Source organism: Bufo bufo, chromosome 1 (assembly GCF_905171765.1).
Source record: "Bufo bufo chromosome 1, aBufBuf1.1, whole genome shotgun sequence".
Classification (NCBI taxonomy): Eukaryota; Metazoa; Chordata; class Amphibia; order Anura; family Bufonidae; genus Bufo; species Bufo bufo.
The window spans coordinates 760,661,586-760,682,339 of record NC_053389.1 but is presented as its reverse complement, the minus strand read 5'-3'; the positions used below and the strand labels follow the sequence as shown (position 1 = coordinate 760,682,339).

At 48.4% G+C, this 20,754-nt stretch overlaps 1 protein-coding gene across 6 annotated transcripts in view; it reads right to left on the bottom strand.

Moving 5' to 3' along the window:
* LOC120986201 (PH and SEC7 domain-containing protein 4-like) overlaps positions 1-18,740 on the bottom strand; it is a 59,346-nt gene extending 40,606 nt beyond the window's left edge. For 2 of the 6 annotated variants that reach the window (XR_005775653.1, XM_040414615.1), the window contains exon 1: positions 18,542-18,684. The gene's annotated coding sequence lies outside the window, so the exon portion shown is untranslated. Of the gene's footprint in view, positions 1-5,187; positions 5,424-7,676; positions 7,911-18,541 lie in introns of those variants that run through there. The other 4 variants (XM_040414616.1, XM_040414618.1, XM_040414619.1 and 1 more) reach the window with 4 other exon arrangements.
* Positions 18,741-20,754: the final 2,014 nt, after the last annotated feature.

Sequence of the window (20,754 nt, the reverse complement as noted above, 5' to 3'; positions counted from 1 at the left end):
CGAGGATGAGACCCTACAGAGAGACATGCACGAGGATGAGACCCTACAGAGAGACATGCACAAGGATGAGACCCTACAGAGAGACATGCACAAGGATGAGACCCTACAGAGAGACATGCACGAGGATGAGACCCTACAGAGAGACATGCACGAGGAAGAGACCCTACAGAGAGACATGCACGAGGAAGAGACCCTACAGAGAGACATGCACGAGGATCAGAAACTACAGAGAGACATGCACGAGGATGAGACCCTACAGAGAGACATGCACGAGGATGAGACCCTACAGAGAGACATGCACGAGGAAGAGACCCTACAGAGAGACATGCACGAGGATCAGAAACTACAGAGAGACATGCACGAGGATGAGACCCTACAGAGAGACATGCACGAGGATAAGACCCTACAGAGAGACATGCACGAGGATGAGACCCTACAGAGAGACATGCACGAGGATGAGACCCTACAGAGAGACATGCACGAGGATGAGACCCTACAGAGAGACATGCACGAGGATGAGACCCTACAGAGAGACATGCACGAGGATGAGACCCTACAGAGAGACATGCACGAGGATGAGACCCTACAGAGAGACATGCACGAGGAAGAGACCCTACAGAGAGACATGCACGAGGATGAGACCCTACAGAGAGACATGCACGAGGATGAGACCCTACAGAGAGACATGCACGAGGATGAGACCCTACAGAGAGACATGCACGAGGATGAGACCCTACAGAGAGACATGCACGAGGATGAGACCCTACAGAGAGACATGCACGAGGAAGAGACCCTACAGACTCTAAAGAGAGACATTCACGAGAGTAAGGGACTTTAAAGAGACTTGCATGAGAGGAAGAAACCCTAAAGAGAGACATACATGAAAGAGTCTAGAGAGAGAGCTACACCAGAAAGAATGAAAAACACCAAAAAGAGCGCAGTCTGAAATGCTGCATTAGGTGAATAAAGCTTATTTCATAAAGGACACCTGGGAGTGCGGAGATATTTGTGGACTATATGGCGGTAATCTGAGTGAGGTCACAGCCGCGGGTGCATCACCCTGAGTGTTTAGTTGGGTGAGATAAGGAGTCACATTTAGTTGCTGAGATCGCCGTGCAGCCACTCATCTCTATACACAGGTATACATGATGGCTTGCACACAGAACGGTTCCCATAGCAACCAGTCACACCACTTCCTTCAGCCTCCCGCCTACTGGAGTCTGGTTGCTATGGACGACGGCTCCTCTTTCTGCTGTATCGACATGAGGAATCTACATGATCCGCCGGCGGCTGTGACCTCTGGGGACTTCAGTAAATGTGTAACAGGAAACGTTCAATGTACAAGCCGCGTACAGAGGACATTATACAACACCCGACCGTCACAGCAGCGCCGGGTGTGCGCACAGCTTCCCTCCTCCACTCACCACAACTTACAGGACATTTCCGTGTGCTCCATGGTGGTCTATGGCAGGGGTCGGCACGCTGCGGCACTCCAGCTGCTGTGAACCTACAACTCCCAGCATTCTCCATTAATTTCACAACATTGACGACACCTGGTACAATGTCAGAAAAACATGGCCGCTTTCTATCTATCCCCAGATCACTGGGGGTCCGACTCTCAGCTATCTCCCCCATTCGAGAGCATGGGACAGACAGCTGTCATTACCCTGCACCACCACTATAAAAGCAGGGGGCGTACAGGTGAACAGTGAGGCCCCTTTCACACGAGCGAGAATTCCACGCGGGTGCAATGCGTGATGCGAACACATTGCGCCCGCACTGAACCCGCAACCATTCATTTCAATGGGTCTGTCTACATGAGCTGTTGTTTTTCACACATCACTTATGCGTTGCGTGAAAAGCGCAGCATGTTCTATATTCTGCGTTTTTCAGGCAACGCTGGCCCCATAGAAGTGAATGGGGCTGCGTGAAAAACGCATCGCATCCGCACTTGCTTGTGAATGCGATGCGTTTTTCACAGATGGTTGCTAAGAGGTGTTGTTTGTAAACCTTCAGTTTTTTTATCAGCCGCGTGAAAAACGCATCTATGCGCATTTGACCCGCGCGATAAAAACTGAAAAACAACGCAATCGCAGGCAAAACTGAATGAACTTGCTTGCGAAATCACACATTTTTTTATTTTTTTTACTTTCAATTTTTATTGAATTTTCCAGATTAAGTACAGGAAATTCAGTAATCATTAAACGAAATCACGCATTTTTAACGCATCTGGACCTAATCCGTATCGCTCGTCTACAAGGGCCTCAAGGGGACGCAGCGCTCGCATGAGTGCAGCACCCTCTTCAAACAGCTAATCAGCGGAGGTGTCCAGATCGGACCACCATCGATCTGATAATGATGACCTATCCAGCTCCATACGGATGATGGCTGTACAATACTGACACTGTATAATACAGACAATGCCAGGCCATTTAACCTGTCAGATGCTGCGACCGCGGCATCTAAGCTTCTGGAAAGGGGCTCCCTCTGTTCTCCAATCGGAGTCCCCGTGATAAAATCTCCCAGGCTCTTTCAGACCAAATACATGGCTGATAACATCCCTCATGACACACGTGTGCCCCGGCTTGTCTTCTGCTGTAACATGTTCCTTCAGCTACTGCCCTGATGCACTCGCTAAACTGGAAATTGCTGCAGTGCGAGGCCCAGATTGGTCCTATAGTCCCGGGGCTATGTTTGTGGGGAGTTCCTGGACTTGTCACGGCAGACATCTTATTTTATGTGCGAGTTATTAACACGTCTTTAGTGCTGGAGGGGCCTAGTAACCAAGAGTCTATCACAAGAATGCGATTAGAAGAGAAAATATCTAGATACACATGGCGAGATTCAAGTAGAATTATCTACGTGTACAGATCTGTCCCCGGGAGTCCGCAATGTCAGTTCTCGGAGCAGTATGAAAAACCGCACGTGAAAAATCCTCAGCGTGGTGTCCCGCTGAAAAAAAAATGGGAGGTGGTTTCGGCACAGATGTCGCAGGTTTTCCAAGAGGAACCCATGGCAAAAATCTGAAACCCTGAGGACCTTTTACACAGCCAGATAACGGATGACCGCATGAACAGTCGCTCACTACTTACAATTGTTCACGCAGTTCATGATGTACCCCCGACAACCCGTGAAGTGCACAGAAAAGGTGTGATCAGGGGGTAAACACTTGCTGGGCACCTGAACACAAGGCCGGGAATGAACGCGTACAACTGCAATTGTCAGCCGGATCATCAGACCATTGTACGGTCTGACACCACAAAGTCGTCGTCCCGCCCAGTCTACTCCTTCCAGATGAACAGGAAAACCTCAGCTCTGCTCATTTTATGCCTCTCTATAATGTAAATGCAAATCCCCAGACTGCAGGGTTACTCCAATGTACAGGTGCGCAAGACAGGGAGCCCATGCGCAGTATGTCACTGTTCACACATAGCAGCCGGTCAACATTCGTTACAAGAGTCTCCAAGAGAGGCCGTTGGAATAAGCTGGGGGAAGTAGTTCAACAAGAAAAAATATTGGGGGTCATTTACTGATCTGAAATACACCTAAATTAGGCATATTTCAGGCGTTGCGCCACTATCTGCGACTTTTCCCCACTCACACCGGGTCTAAAATCTTGAGTGTGTCGTGGGCGGTGAAGAGAACACGCCGGTAGCCCCGTCTCTTTCATCATTTTCTATGCCTGTTTTAGGCGTAGCAAACGGTCTACTCTAAATGTAAGACAGCTCGGAACTGGCGCTGGATGCGTCGAAGTTATGAAGAAGCCGGCACTTCTTCATAACTTTGGCGGATCCACCGCCAGCGCAGGGGTTATTAAGACTGGCGTCTAAAACACTGGTCATAATAAATGTGCCCCATTCGTATAAAACTATAGAAACTGCAAATTTAAGGGATTAAAAGGGGTTTTCCAGGACCCTTAACCCATCTGAATTTTTATTTTATTTTAAAGGGCATCTGTCAGCAGGTTTGTACCTATGTTACATGTGCGGTTGGCAGCTGAAGACATCTGTGTTGGTCCCATGTTCATATGTGCCTGCATTGCTGAGAAAAATGTTTTAACTATATATGCAAATGTGTCTCTAGGAGCAACGGGGGCGTTGCCGTTACACCTAGAGGCTCTGCTCTCTCTGCAACTATTCAAGTTGAATGGGTCTCAATCCGTCCCGGCCACCGCACTGATGTTGCCCGTGCATTGGGGACCGCAAATTGCGGTCCCCAATGCACGGAACAGATGCACAACGTTTGTGTGCAAGAGGCCTAAGTGGAAGGTTTATAAATACACAAAACTACCAAGCTTCCTCTGCAGTTCTCACTGCTCTGCAGCTCATACTATGAGGCCACATTCAGACAGTGCAAATCTGTATCCTGCAAAATGGAGTAACTGCTAGGTTGCTGTCTGATCGCCTTCTTCAGGTACCTGAGACGTCTTTCCGTGGGGACCACAGCTCTCCTGTGTGCCAGACCAACCCTTTTCCCATCTCTCCTGTGTGCCAGACCAACCCTTTTCCCATCTCTCCTGTGTGCCAGACCAACCCTTTTCCCATCTCTCCTGTGTGCCAGACCAACCCTTTTCCCATCTCTCCTGTGTGCCAGACCAACCCTTTTCCCATCTCTCCTGTGTGCCAGACCAACCCTTTTCCCATCTCTCCTGTGTGCCAGACCAACCCTTTTCCCATCTCTCCTGTGTGCCAGACCAACCCTTTTCCCATCTCTCCTGTGTGCCAGACCAACCCTACCACAATTCTCCCTTGTGCCAGACTAACCTTTCCCAGGTCTCCTGTGTGCAGGACCATCCCTTTCCCAGGTCTCCTGTGTGCAGGACCATCCCTTTCCCAGGTCTCCTGCATGCCAGACAAACCTTTCCCACCTCTCCTGTGTGCCAGATCAACCCTTCCCCAGCTCACCCATACATCAGACCACAATGATGCCCAGCTCTTGTGCCACCAAGACGCGCCTTCTTCTGCTTTCCAATGTGACAGACTCCTCCCGTGCCATGCTCCACTACATACTGTAATACACAGCTATTCTCACCAAGGAACATAGTCCCTCTTGGACCAAGAACACAAGTTGCCTACAGGGCTGTATAAGGTCCATGCAATGACGTACAAGTCTGTGCCCATGGTACATTTCAATTCTAAGGATGACAAAAACCTTTAAGTAAATATACAGGAAATAAATACTACTCACCTAAGGAAACTTCAGTACCATCAGGGACCCACCAACTACTGGAGACCAGCTCATCACTTTACTTGGCCCAATGCACCCAGCGGAGGAGGGTTGTCCAAACGTAGACTCCTGTCCCCTTCTATTGTGCATTGCCACACTGACCACAGCTGCGGAGAGCAGAATGAGCTCTTGTCCTGTGGTTTCATGGGTTACATAGGCAAGAAAGGAACCGTGTCATTTACAGCAGCCGGTAGTGTGACTTAATATCTTCAGAGGTAAAACATTTTATCTGTCAGCAGTCAGCTATGTGGCAGGAGTCAGGCGGACAGGAAATCAGCTCACCTCCAGAGGAAGTGCCTCACCGCTCAGCGCACATGATTCTGCCAGGTACAGGAAGTCTACGCAGATATGAAGGACACGGCCCATCTGTGACTTCATGTTTCCACACTTAGCTCAGTACTAAAGCCTCAGTGATTCATATTGCCCGTCACAGGGATGGCTGAGGTCCCCAATGTCCACTTCTGATATATTACTAAAGAGGAAATCAGTCCAGGCAAAGACCAGTTTATCAAAGATTTCAACAAAATGGTACCTGAAACAAAGTTCTGCCCCAGTTTTCACAAGAAAAGAGGGACGACTACAGGAACATGGAGAGAAGATCACGAGGCACCCTGTTTCAGAATCCCTAGCGATCCGCTGGAAGAACCAGCAACAAGTGTTTAGTTCACCTGCAGCGTCTTCACAGGAAGAATGAAGAATTACACGGTGCCCAGTGAGCTGTCCATGTAATGTATGGACATACTGGGCCCTGGATTGCAAAAGATACTCTTTACAGTCCAACTCTGCTTTGGAAAAGATGGCAGTCCTGAAAGTGGGAAGCTTGAAAATTCCTTAAATGTAAGTTTAAGAAGATAGAAGCTCAATTTACTAGACTAAGGGCTCACTCAAAAGGGTCATATCCAAGTGCTATCATGCCATCAGTCCATGCTCCATCCAGATCCAATTTTCGAAAAGCACATAGACGCCATGCATCTGCAGTCTGTTTAAAGAGGCTCTCCGGGAATTATTTAAAATGGCCACCAGCAACCTGTCCTCGAATGTGAGCAGGACTGGTTGCCTCCACTTGCAGAGCTGCCTAGGGGTGAAGAGAGGGCCTCACTACACACTACATTCTGGCACTTGCGTATACTACATATTGGTGAGTTTTCCTGTCAGGCTGCTCAGCCATGATGGCATATCGTAGGCAGGATCCCATCATTACCATCTATTGTAAAGCAGGTCCTGACCCCTTACGCCACTTAACAGCTCTGCAAGGGGTGGCAACTAGTCCTGCTCACATTCTAGGACAGGTTGCTGGCGGCCATTTTAAACCATTCCCGGAGAACCTCTTTAAAAAGATACTCGGCCAGGACACGGCCAAAGATTGCTCGTCTGAAAGAAATTTAATTGCATTAAAGGGGTGTTCCCACTACAAGAACTAAGCCTCTAAGTGTCTGTTAGGGGTCTGACCACTGAGGCCTCTATCCAATCAAGAGAATGGGGGGCCGGTGCTCCTCTGTTTCAATGGAGCAGCATACCAACATGGGTGTCCAACGCTCTAGTCAACTCTATGGGACTGCCGGATATCACCAAGTACAATCGCTCTGCTATCTCCGGTAGCCCCCATAGAGCTGAATGCATGCATGACCACCGCTTCATTCAAATGGGGGGTGAACGGGTCCCCATTCTTGTGATTGGTGGGGGTCCCAGCGGTTAATTTCCCCCTATGCTGCGGATGAGGGATAAGTTGTCGTAATGGGACAACCCCTTTGAATCACTTTCACAATAGGGTCCTCAGGGCGATCAGCTGCATGAATGGGGAGAAAGCTGGTGCTAGACACCACTGGTGATGACTTATCTCCCCAGGAACTAAAGGATTGGGCATGTTAACATCAAGCATCCCGATCCTTTGGTCCCCTAATAGCTGCCCTCCATACACAAGATGGTTGGCCGCTCCTGCTAAAATCGGAAGGTACGGAGGTATTCCTTTAAAGCCCCTTCAACTACTCCTATCAGTTCCCACACTGCAGACACCGCCATATGAACGTCTCCACTTATAACTCTATATTATGCAATTGCTATTTATGCAACTCCTTCACTCAATCTGCAGAAATACCATTCCAGACATAAAGTAATGGCCAATACCCAATATACATGCTGCTAGATGGGACCACCAAGTGGCAGCTGTTCGCTCCCCTGGGTTTTTACCGTGCCCACCCTACAAGGAAAGAGGGGAAAACTGCATCAATCAAACTGCACGCAAGTCTCATCATGTACTTGAGGGGCGTGACACTCAGCAGTCAGAGTAATGACGCCTACACTGTTCAAGGAACCCTAAATTTAATTTTATTTCCCATCAACGTTTCAATGGTAAAACCTTCTGAGAACTTCTTAAGCATTTGTAAAGAGCCGTCTATTCAATGTGGATCAGGCCGAGCCTCCCTGCAAAGCAGCTGTAAACTCTGACTCACATGCCAGGATACACCTTTAAGAGCTTTTCCCTTTTATCTCCAGGCAAGGGCTTTCCATAAAATAGGGGCATCCTCCTACCTCACCTCACCAGTCTCTCTTCTATCGGTCCGTTGTCCTTCGCCGGATGCTCCAGTCGACTACAAGATGCAGACCAAGGAGCCGAGACGAACGAGAGCAGCTGAGATACAGGTGCCGAGAGGCTGCCGGCTGACAGCTCAGTCCCCAGCAGTCTCGTGGGCAGGAAGCTAGCAGACAGCCTGCTGTTTTTGGCAAGCTGGTGGCCTGGCTGAGGACAATGTTAGGGGTGAAAGGGGAAGTGGCATTTCAATTTAGGTTCTAAAGGATAATAAGAGGCCGGTGTAGGCAGTTCTACATGGCTTTCTGTCAGCTTTTCTCCACAAACGTACTACCACCAGCAGCAAAGATTCACGGACTGAACACTGAGAATTAAAAAAAAAATTGTTATGGCCTTGCCACATACTGTACATCTAACGTGTCCACAAGGCTCCATTCACCTGTCCGGGGGCAGAAGAGTGAGGGTCCTTTTGGCTCCTGTTAGGCCAGTAGGGACTTTTTTTCTGTGCGGCTCTACACAGTGGCCTACATCGGGGAAATCTTCCTCAACAGTTCCAACGCAGGGGATGTCCTGGATTTTGATAAGGATGGCCTATCCTCAATACCAGGCCATCAATATCAGATCAGCGGAAGTCCAACACCCCACATCCCCACCGATCAGCTGGTAGATCCACCGCCAAAAGTCAGCACCGGAACTACACAGCTCTGTTCGTTGTGTAGTGGACGCCGGTGCTGGTAACTGCACTCTATCTACTTAGGCTGGGTATATATGGACTATTGCTGGGGAAAGGAAAACGCGTCGGACGTAGGCTGTTACATCATGGATATAGTATTTTATATACCAACTTACTGGGCAGACTGATATATATGGAGTTTGTATCTTTATTCATCTTTTTTGTTTTTGATGTATATTTAGACCACTGACATTGGACACCTGACAGTTGTATAGTGGGTCTCTGTATCCCCAACAGGCCAATGCAGGGTCAAATATTGAGACATCTGCATCAGAAACTGGCAGTGTGGATCGGGATACCCCAAAACCCCATTATTTTAGAGGTGGAAGAGGTTCCTTCAGTAGCACCGCGGCCTTCTCTCGGTTCCCCTCAGGCCCAGAGACGTCACGACTAGAATCACTGGCCTGGGCGCGACCAAGCTCCATTCAAGTGAAGAGAGCTTAGCCCCGCCCAGGCCAGTGATACTAGTCGTGACGTCACTGGGCCTGAGGGGAACCGAGAGAAGGCCGCGGCGCTCCTGGCACGCCTCCTTCTCAAACAGCTGATCGGCGGGGGTTCCGGGTGTCGGACCCCCGCCGATCAGATGCTGATGATCTATCCAGAGGATAGATCATCAGTTTAAAAGAACTGCAGAACCCCTTTAAACTGTAAGCAATATAAGCAGATGTGTATCTCTTTCTTCTATCTGATGTGAAAAGTTCTGAGGTCCTGACTAGGGACCCAACTAAACAATATCAATCTGAATTATCGGTACTACTGAAAGAGGCCTTAGAGAATCATTGGATTGACCGTAATTAGAGATGAGCGAAGTCGATTCGTTCTAATACTGTACAGAGCAGGAGCTCCGTACAGTATTAGAATGTATTGGCTCCGATGAGCCGAAGTTATTGCTTCGTGAAGTCTCGCAAGACTTCAAACATTAACTTCATAAATTAATTTGTACTGTAAAAAAACATTTGCCGAGTTCGGGAAATGGTTTTTTACAGTACAAATTAGTTTATGAAGTTATTATCCGAAGTCTCGCGAGACTTTACGAAGCAATAACTTTGACTCATCAGAGCCAATACATTCTAATACTGTACGGAGCTCCTGCTCCGTACAGTATTAGAACAAAGTTTTATGCAAAACGACTTTGGATGTTTCATCCGAAGTCGATTCGCTCATCTCTAATTGGGACCTATGATTCTCTGGCCCAAGAAGTGAGAAACATACTTGGCAAATACTGGTCAATTCTCAAATCTGATCCAGACATTGCAGGAATGGTCCCAGATATTTCCAGCAACCACGTATAGACGCGGCCGCAATATAAGGGATACATTGGTTCATAGTCATTTTGAAACCCCCAAGAAAGAAACTTGGTTAAAAAACAGATAATTGGGTACCTTCCGATGTGGTCATTGTAGGACTTGCCTTTTTATCCATGAAGGGTTAAACTTCTCTGATTCTGGTGGACACATAATATACTACACCTGCTAATTTGCTACCTGTAACACCGAAGGTGTAGTATACTTATGTAAATGCACATGTAACTTAATGTATGTGGGCAAAACATGTCGAGAGTTAAAAAAAACGGATTTTAGAGCATATAGGCGACGTGAGAAATAAACGTGATAAACCCACCTCTAGACATGTAACTTTGAAACATGGTGGCGATGTCCGAGTATTGTCTTTTTCTGTGATTGAGACAATAAATACTGGTATTAGAGGCGGAGATCGTGAAACCATCTTAAAACAAGAAGAGGCCAGATGGACATGTAGATTGAATAGCATAACCCCATTTGGACTGAATGAATATATAGACTTTGCATGTTTTATCTAAATATCAAATGTTAACTAACTATTCTACTTCCTTCCGTGTATACCAAGGGGAGGAGTGATAGCAGTGCAGAATAAGTATAATCAAACACTGCAGTATAATTATTTCATAATGAGGTTTGTCCCTCCCCCTTCTGATAGTTGGCATTGGCTTATAATGCATAACCCTAATTAGTTTAATTATATCTTTAAACGAGTTCTCTGGGAATTAAGGAAATGAAATTACTTAAATATTACTTTATTATAAATATATTCTCAAATACCTTTCATTATTTATAATGGCTCGTTTTGTCCGGGGAGCAATTATCAAGGGAAACAAAATGGCCACTGTCCTATTAGTTCACACAAAACCTGTCCTGATCACACATGAGGACAAGTTACTTTAAAACACTGAGGTAAAGAGCTGCCTCCTCCTCCTCCTCTATTTGTCAGGGATTATGATCCTGAATACAGATGATAAGAACTTCAGCTGAATCTCTGGGGAATTTAGTTCATGAGGAGACATGAAGTACAGAGAGGATGGACAAGTGCTGCTGCTCATTATCCACACCTCACCCTCCTCTCATGTCTCCTCATCTTCTCCATTCCCACAGAGATTCACCTGTATTCAGGATCATGATTCCTGACAACCAGAGCAGAGAGGAGGATGAGGCAGCACTATGGCTCATTGTGGTCAAGTAACTCGTCCCCCTGTGCGATTAGGACAGGTTTTGTGTGTACTGATAGGAAGGCGGCCATTTTATTTCTCCTAATGATTGCTCCTTAGACAAAACAAGCCATTCTAAGTAATGAAAGGTATTTGTGAATATATTTATTATAAAATAATATTTAAGTATTTTCATTCTTTTAATTCCTGGAGAACCCCTTTAATGTGCAGCCAAATACTTGTTGAGCAATCTAAGAGACAATGGTCCATATGAGAGGAGGTTATTGATATGCCCAATGACGATTCTGTCCTGTCCTGTATGTAGAAGTTTGGATCTACTTCCTGGATTTGCGTTCCACCATGCGGTCCATTATGCTTTCCATTATGTGTTCCACCGCAAGCTGCGCCTTCCGGTTTTAGAGCACGCAGATATTTAAAGGAACGCCGAGCTCATGCAGGCATGGACAGGCACCAGACTTTCCATTATGGAGGCAGCCACTGCACCCCCAATGCAAATGCCCAAGATCTAACTACCGCTGGAGCAAGTATATTCTAGAGCTTGACCTATATTGTTGCGGACAGGTATACTTTTGAATTTTGATTACCGCTATATGCATAGCATGTAAGTGTTTTCAGGCGATCACCTGCCAAATATACAGCTACTGATTGAGGTTTGAATTTGATGCAATTTGGTAAGGGAAATATCGGTATACCTTCCCTATATGCATTGTGTATTTATAAGTTCCTCCAGAGTATTTGCTATATGTACAATCTGCGTCTCAAGTGGATCTATTGGATCCATGCTCCAGCATCAGATAGGAGTTATTATGGTAAATGACAGTAACTATTGCTACAGTGGTTCTTTCTGGTTAATATATATGTGACCAATGATTTTATGGGCAATTATTCACTAAAATAATACATAGGAATTTTTTTTTCTTTTCCCTGAATTGAATAGGATAAAAATGTATGGTTAGTCCCCTGATGAACAGATACCTGTAAAACGTATCAGGGAAACCCGTCGGGACATTACATCATGGATATAGTATAATATATACCAACTTACTGGGCAGACTGATATATATGGAGTTTGTGTGAAACTATTATTTATTGATAAAATATCTTTATTCATCTTTTTGGTTTTTGATGTATATTTAGACCACTGACATTGGACACCTGACAGTGTCATAGTGGGTCTCTGTAGGTGGTGGTATCTATCCCTTGTCAGGACCATACAGGTTGATTAGGAGGTTCCCGACACAGGATCGTCCCTATCGGGGCGGCTTTTCCGTTTTTTGTACGAAGGGTTAATAGATTATAGGGCAAGCTGGAGGGTCAGATATTTTTTTTTTGCCCGGCAATAGTCCATATATACCCAGCCTAAGTAGATAGAGATTTTAGCCACGAATTGGGGTATTTTTAACAAATACCATTAAAGGGTACGTTTTATACTGGTGAAGGTGCTCTGTGAGTTCATATAGTGGAAGCCATTTCCGAACATTTTCACGCCAGTTTTTGGAGTAAAAAAAAGTTGTAAGGCCCCTTTTTGCAACCCTTTAGATGTCCGTGTGACAATGTTTTGTCACATGGCCGTTTTTATGTGCCATCCTCAACACTTGGGAGTGGCAGAGGCTTTTTTGTGAGGGGGGGGGGTCTGTCAGCCCCAGGCCGGGACTTCTGCTCTGGCAAATTTACTACCATTTACTCCAAAAAACAGGGGCGCGGACTGCTGGAAATGCACGTCACGTCGTTTATGACGAGGTGCACGTTGGATCCTCTGGCAGCGCAGGGGGGAACAAGGCATAAAAAGGCGGTCTGTGTAAATAACCACCACTGTCTGCAAAACCCTTTAAAAACAAAAAATAAAAACCCATGTGCGATACCAGCCGTAGACCTTGGCGTCCATATTTCAGTCCACAAAATACGGATAACTTCCATCAACAGAACGGCCATTGCCTGACCACTTGTACAATACACTGTAATACTCCTCTATTGCAGTATATTGTAATTTTACCGTACCCCTAATATCAGTGCTAACATGCCAGCCCTGGGGCCTTCACTAAGTCCTCGGCTACCATGAAAACCGCCCTCTTAGGCCTTATGCACACGACCGTATTTTGTTTCCCTGTCCGTTCCGTTTTTTTTGCGGATAGGATGCAGACCTATTAATTTCAATGGGTCCACAAAAAACGCGGACAGCATACCGTGTGCTGTCCGCATCAGTATGTCCGTTCCGTTGCTCCGCAAAAAAAATAGTGCATGTCCTATTTTTTTCTAGTTTGCGGACAGGGATAGGCATTATTACAATGGATCCGCAAAAAAAAACGGACCCGCAAAAAAAACAAAAAAAAAAAACGGATGCCATACGGAACGTCATCCGTTTTTTTTTGCGGATCTGCAATTTGCGGACCGCAAAACACATACGCTCGTGTGCATGTAGCCTTACTCTGTAATACCGCAATCACAGCATCTGACGCCCGGTCATTGTCAGCAGGTGTCAGCTGAGCACACGCCAGACTTTTTAGGCATATACTGTGGATACGCCATGTCTAAGATGAGAACAGCCCTTTAATGTACGACGTTGACCTACGTCCTAGTCTGCAGCATTCAGGCATCTCCTTCCCTCCTACACGGCATAATGTCCATAGAGACCTACTTGCAGACGACGTGAGGCTAGCGCCAGCCTAACAACGGATGGGAAACTATCCGCCCCAATCAATATCACATCCACCCCTGCACAACGCCCCGCAGAATAGTGGAAACGGAAGAACCAACAATGCTGTTATTCCGGGGCGATGAATAGGCCTCATAGAGGTCCAACCACTAACTCGTGGAGGCTGTGGCTGCACAGGGGACGTGCCGAAGATACAGCAGCTGGCGTACAGCTCCAGACACAGGCGCTTTTGTTCAGGTTCACACTATTGTGGGAGTAATTATTGTGGGATTCTGGCCAGAAAATCACATACAATCCCAGCTTTAAACCCCAGGCTCATACAAGATCAGACTGCAGCCTCGTCTGGGGCTGGTAGAACATGCCGGAGCCTGGATCTCATGTAGATGTCATGCTGGGAGCACAAGCTGCATATGTACTGGGGCGTGTAGCAACAACATTCACCTGATATATGTATGTATGCACTAGATCTATATATCCGCCTGTCTATACCAGGCTAGAGAGCCACTTACAGCTACCTATAGACCCCTCACACAGTCCAAGAGGTCACCTGTACTATGCTGGCACCTATTAGCGGAGCCTGGGAAAGCCATGTTTGGCCTAAAATTTCTTCCACGTGCCCTCCATACACGTATGTGTTCTCTAAAGGTAGAGGGGAGTAAGCCGGTGCCCGACCCCTCTCTCTTGAGGACAAAAGGATTGGGCATGCTGAAATCCGGCATGTCTGAGCCATTGAGTTGGGAGGTCTCCATACTCATTACTAGATGGACAGTGGGTTTGGCCAAAATTTGTCTAATGTGTATGGCCAACCTTAGGGTCCATTCACACGTCCGCAATTTCGTTCCGCATTTTGCGGAACGGAATTGCGGACCCATTTATTTCTATGGTGCACTTCCGGGTCCGCAATTCCTTTCCCGAAAAAAATAGAACATGTCCTATTCTTGTCCTCAATTGCATAGGCATTTTCTATTAAGTGCCGGCGATGTGCGGCGCGCAAAATGCGGAACGCACATTGCCGATGTCCGTGTTTTGCGGATCCACAAAACACACACGGACGTGTGAATGGACCCTTAAAGGGGTATTCCCATCTGGGTCCCACCTCTGGAACCGCATCTATACTTAGAACAGAAGCAGGGCACACCGTGCATGTGCGGCTGCCCTCTATTCATTCCTATGGGAGCGCAGAAAATAGCCGAGTGCTGGCTCCGGCTATTTCCATAAGCCCCATAGAAATGAAGGGAGCGATGGCCGCGCTTGCGCAGTGCACCTCCCAGAAGCAGGGCACACCGTGCATGTGCGGCTGCCCTCCATTCATTCCTATGGGAGCGCAGAAAATAGCCGAGTGCTGGCTCCGGCTATTTCCATAAGCCCCATAGAAATGAAGGGAGCGATGGCCGCGCTTGCGCAGTGCACCTCCCACTCCTTTCAATGGGACTTCCGAAAATACCAGAGCGCTTCACTCAGCTATTTTTGGCACTCCCATAGAAATGAAAGGAAGGGGGGCCACTTTGTGGGCTCCAGAGGTGGGACCCGCACCTATCAGACACTGGGGGCATATATTAGCGATATGACCAGAATGTCCAAGATGGGAATACCCCTTTAAGTGAATGGACCAGAGGAGTAAGGGGGACTAACATGTCCCCCCCCCCCACCCACCCAGAAGAGGAGTAACACGAGGTGAGCCAACAACCCCGGGGTCCTCCCCTGTCCTTTCCGGACGCTTGCAGGAACCAGAAGAGGACGGGAACGGAGCAGCAGCAGGACCGCAGACAGATGAATTGGGTTTTTTATGTTTGGAGGGACAGGGGGAGGAACCCAGAGGTTGTCAGCTCCAAAGCCGACAACCGCATTAACAGAAAAATGACGCAATGCTGAGTGCATCATACAATAGATACCAGCTACCCCCAACAGACCCCTCTGACTTATAATGGGGTCCGTCAAGTTCCGCAAGGCGCCTGTCGGTGTGACAGACTAAATAGTGCTGCCATTTCTGTCAAATGTGTCACAATCTGTGACGGAGGTTCCTTATTTTATACAGTAAATAATAAATTAGTTATAAAAACACTATTTCCACCTGTCCATGGACGTCTGCAGATCCCAGGGGTCTGTGGTGAAAGTCACTATTTTACAACCCCCACCCTCCACACACGTGTTTCCTGTCACACTAGCGTGTACAAAGCTTCCTGTTTGTGTCTGATATGACTACGTACATGAGGGAAGACGGGTCACTCCAAAGGCCTCGGTTCTGTCAGCGCTGGCGTCGTTCATGATAACCCCAAGATACAGGCTATATAAAGTCAAGCCCTAAATAGCGCTGAATGCCCCCACCGCGGGGAAACAGCGAAAAACTTTAAAAATACATTTTAAGGTCCCTAAACGTAGGGGTCACGATGCTGAGGGGACAGCATTAAACCTTCAAACTACTCAGTAGAGAGCTGACAACCTTCTTGAGCCCATTTCATGTACAATGCACGAGTCAGGCCTCCCCCTCCACTATCCGGGGTGGGGGCTCATGTTGACGTTGTGAAATTACATGGCGCAAAGTTTAAATGACTTGTGTCAAGAGATTGGGGGGTAGACCCCCCCATTGATTTAACAGCCCCCTTTAATAGAGGGCAGTCCTTCATCCACGACCCCTACAGAGGGGCCACAAAGAACAGGTATATCACACTTGCGGATTTCTGGTGGTCCCAGCAGCAGGGACGTCACGCACCAGCACATTTGTGAGGTACAGAAGATATCTGACAAAGAGACGTCTATGACACATCTATTAATCCCATGTATATGTCAACCAGTCACTATACAATATCATACACTATACATAATACCGCATGCTCCACCCTGGTCTAACCCACAGCCATCATGAATGGCTCTGCTAGGTGTTAGGCCTCATGCACACGACCGTAAGTATTTTGCGGTCCGCAAAAAACGGATCGGCAAAAAATACGGATGACGTCCATGTGCATTCCGTATTTTGCGGAACGGAACAGCTGGCCCCTAATAGAACAGTACTATCCTTGTCCTTAATGCGGACGGAAATACGGACATACGGAAACGGAATGCACACAGAGTAACTTCCGTTTTTTTCGGACCCATTGAAGTAAATGGTTCCGCATAAGGTCCGCAAAAAAAAACAAAAAAACGGAACGGACACGGAAAGAAAATACGTTTGTGTGCATGAGCCCTTATTTCTATGACATCTTAGCCATTGACACATCTTCCTGTCCTCAAATTGTGCAACAGGAAAGGCTCTCCAAAACGCGAGATTTACCAATATATTACAAGAATCTCCTGGTGAGGCGTCAAAGGAGACCAACTGGTAGAATGTTATAGTAGAGCCTTTAGTACACATAGAAAAATCGTAAAAAACAAAAAAAACATTATATCGTATTCTTAAGCAGGGATATGATTAACTTATATTACAGGCCTAAAGCCTGAGGCTGCACTACTGAGACAACATTCCCTCTTCTTTTCTGTCAGATGGGGAGTGATCGTGGAGATTTGGCGTGGATTCACCTCTGTGGTGGACTCAGTGGATCCATGCATTACATGTATTTATTGGAATGGCCGTGTAATGCTACGGATGACTGGCCCACAGCTTACCTCTAGGGTGGCTTTACTCTATGAAGGGGCTAAAGCGACCCTCCAGGCCGAACCTAAAACTTGACTAATCTGGTGCCTTCTGTTCCTCCCATGCTGGCTCCATTGGATTAATTTCAAAATGGCTGCCACAGCCTCAGACTTCTCTATGAGGGAAAGTCTAAGACACGTCCCACCTCCTACGCTCTTGGAAGACTATGTGATTGGCGTTGGCCTACCTGAGAACCTACAGAGCACTACATCGGGAAGTCTAAGATAACGGTGGCCATCTTGGAAACCAGCGGCAGCCATAGCTTCATATTTATGTGATGCCCACATGTTCACAAATTCTGGAAGCAATGCAAGCCTATGGGCAGATTCATTTTTTGGATTATTCCTCAACGTATGCCACTGTAAAAGTCTCCACTGGCCACTGAATGCTCTTTAGGTGTATGGGGACCTATGGACACGTCAGAAAAATGTTCATTCAGATGGTGGTAGTGTGTTGTGGTCCGGAAAACACAGATACCGGCCATGTGCGTTCCACCGTTTGCGGACTGCACATGGCCGGCACTATGATGGAATTTACTATTCTTGCCTGCGATTGCGGACATGCTGCATCCTTTCCGCGGGGCCGCAGAATGGAACTTCGGATGCGGACTGCTCACGGTGTGCTGTCCGCATCTTTTGCGGCCCCAGTGAAATGAAAGGGTCCGCACCCGTTGCGCAAAATTGCGGAAGGGGTGCGGACTCATTCATACGGCCGTCTGAATGGGCCCTAAAAGCAAGATGTGATCTCAGCAGTTATTTACGCCATTTTCTGGTGTAAATGATGATAGATCTACTGAGGCTGATGGCCCCACCACTCCCCCTTTTCCAAAAGTAGCTACGTTAAAACGGAACCTGCGCAAAAAAATTTTTAACTGTCATCCACACACAGTAAAAAAAAAAAAAATTGCAGTACAAACCGACCTGCGGTGCACATTATAAATCCGCCATATGTTATTTTTTTTGCTGCGGATAATCACTTGTCCGCAGATCTCACTTGTAACACATAGGGTTAAATCTGCACAATCCAATGTGGTGGAAAACCCACCTGTACGGCGGTATCCTAAAACTGGTCGCTGTTCACACAGGTCTCCAGCAATGGGCGGTACACATATATGGCTATATCATATGGGCAGGTAAAGTGCCCAGCCCCAGCAGCAGTGGCCCCCAGGATCTACCACTGGGGCCCTAGAGTGAGACCTATACACAGTGTGCAGCCCCAGCACTGGATTGCAAGCTCCTGCAGCCACACGCAGGTGATCATTACAAGTCCCAGCATGCCCCGGCAGCACTTACCCATGTAGACCGGTGCTAGTCCTGCTCTGTGACGAGCAGTCAGGGTGACATGTCGCAGCAGCAGGGAGGACACTCACCCTTGTGATCTCCCGGCGTCACCCTGGTCTCCGGTGGGGGCGCTGTGCGGGCGCGGAGCCTCACCCTGTACTATAGAGGACGGTGCCCGGGAGAGCTGCTTCCTCGTTCTGCAGATGCCGCGATGTGCGCTACCGGAAATAAAGAGCAGGCAGGGCTCACGTTACAGCGGCGGGGACCTGCTGAGCAATGGCTGCACGGGGGAGGCCAGCACCGGCAGAGGAGAGAGGTCGGCACGGGGGAGGTCAGCACAGGAGAGAGGAGGTCAGCACGGGGGAGGTCAGGAGAGGAGAGGTCAGCACAGGGGAGGCTAGCACCGGCTGAGGAGGGAGGTCAGCTTAGAAGAGGGGAGGCCAGCACAGGAGAGGTCAGAAGAGGGGAGGCCAGCACAGGAGAGGTCAGAAGAGGGGAGGCCAGCAGAGAGGTCAGAATGGAGGAGGCGAGCAGAGAGGAGGACAGCACGGGGGGAGGTCAGGAGAGGAGAGGTCAGCACAGGGGAGGCTAGCATCGGCTGAGGAGGGAGGTCAGCTTAGAAGAGGGGAGGTCAGCACCGAGGAGGCCAGCAGAAGAGAGGTTAGCACAGGAGGGTTCAGCAGAATTGAGGTAAGCACAGACAGAGAAAGGAAAGGCCAGCAGAGGGGAGGTCAGCAGCGCAGGCAGAGAATCCTGAGGGGCACAGCAGAGCTCTCCTCACCCTGTGTCATTACATCCCCCCAGTCTCCAGAGGTCAGCAGGGTGCCAGCCTAAGATGCATCATAATGTAGTGTAGCCACAAATACCCCACAAAATTGTGCCAGCCACAGATGTCCCATAGAAGTGTACATCATCCACAGATACCCAACAACAGTGTGCCAACTACTGATGCCGCATAGCAGTGTACCAGCTGCAGATGCCCTATAACAGGTGCCTTTAAAAAAAGCACAATAACGGTGTGCCATCTTCACATGCCTCTTAAAGGTGTATCAAGTACAGATCTCCCATCACTGTGTACTGGTAACATCCACACATACCCTCATACCAGTACCCCCCACACATGCCCCCCTACCGGTACCTGCCACACATAACCCCCCTACCAGTACCCGCCACACATAACCCCCCTACCAGTACCCGCCACACTTACCCCCCTACCAGTACCTGCCACACATTCCCTCATACCAGTACCTGCCACACATTCCCTCATACCAGTACCTGCCACACATACCCCCCTACCAGTACCCACCACACATACCCCCCTACCAGTACCCGCCACACATACCCCCCTACCAGTACCTGCCACACATACCCCCCCTACCAGTACCTGCCACACATACCCCCCTACCAGTACCTGCCACACATGCTCCCATACCAGTACCCGCTACACATTCCCTCATACCAGTACCTGCCACACATACCCCCCTACCAGTACCCACCACACATACCCCCCTATCAGTACCTGCCACACATACCCCCCCACCAGTACCCGCCACACATACCCCCCTACCAGTACCTGCCACACATTCCCTCATACCAGTACCTGCCACACATTCCCTCATACCAGTACCTGCCACACATACCCCCCTACCAGTACCCACCACACATACCCCCCTACCAGTACCCGCCACACATACCCCCCTACCAGTACCTGCCACACATACCCCCCCTACCAGTACCTGCCACACATACCCCCCTACCAGTACCTGCCACACATGCTCCCATACCAGTACCCGCTACACATTCCCTCATACCAGTACCTGCCACACATACCCCCCTACCAGTACCCACCACACATACCCCCCTATCAGTACCTGCCACACATACCCCCCCTACCAGTACCTGCCACACATACCCCCCTACCAGTACCTGCCACACATGCTCCCATACCAGTACCCGCTACACATTCCCTCAGACCAGTACCTGACACCCCCCCACACACCAGTACCCGCTACACATTCCCTCAGACCAGTACCTGACACCCCCCCACACACCAGTACCCGCTACACATTCCCTCAGACCAGTACCTGACCCCCCCCACCAGTACCCGCTACACATTCCCTCAGACCAGTACCTGACCCCCCCCACCAGTACCCGCTACACATTCCCTCAGACCAGTACCTGACCCCCCCCCACCAGTACCCGCTACACATTCCCTCAGACCAGTA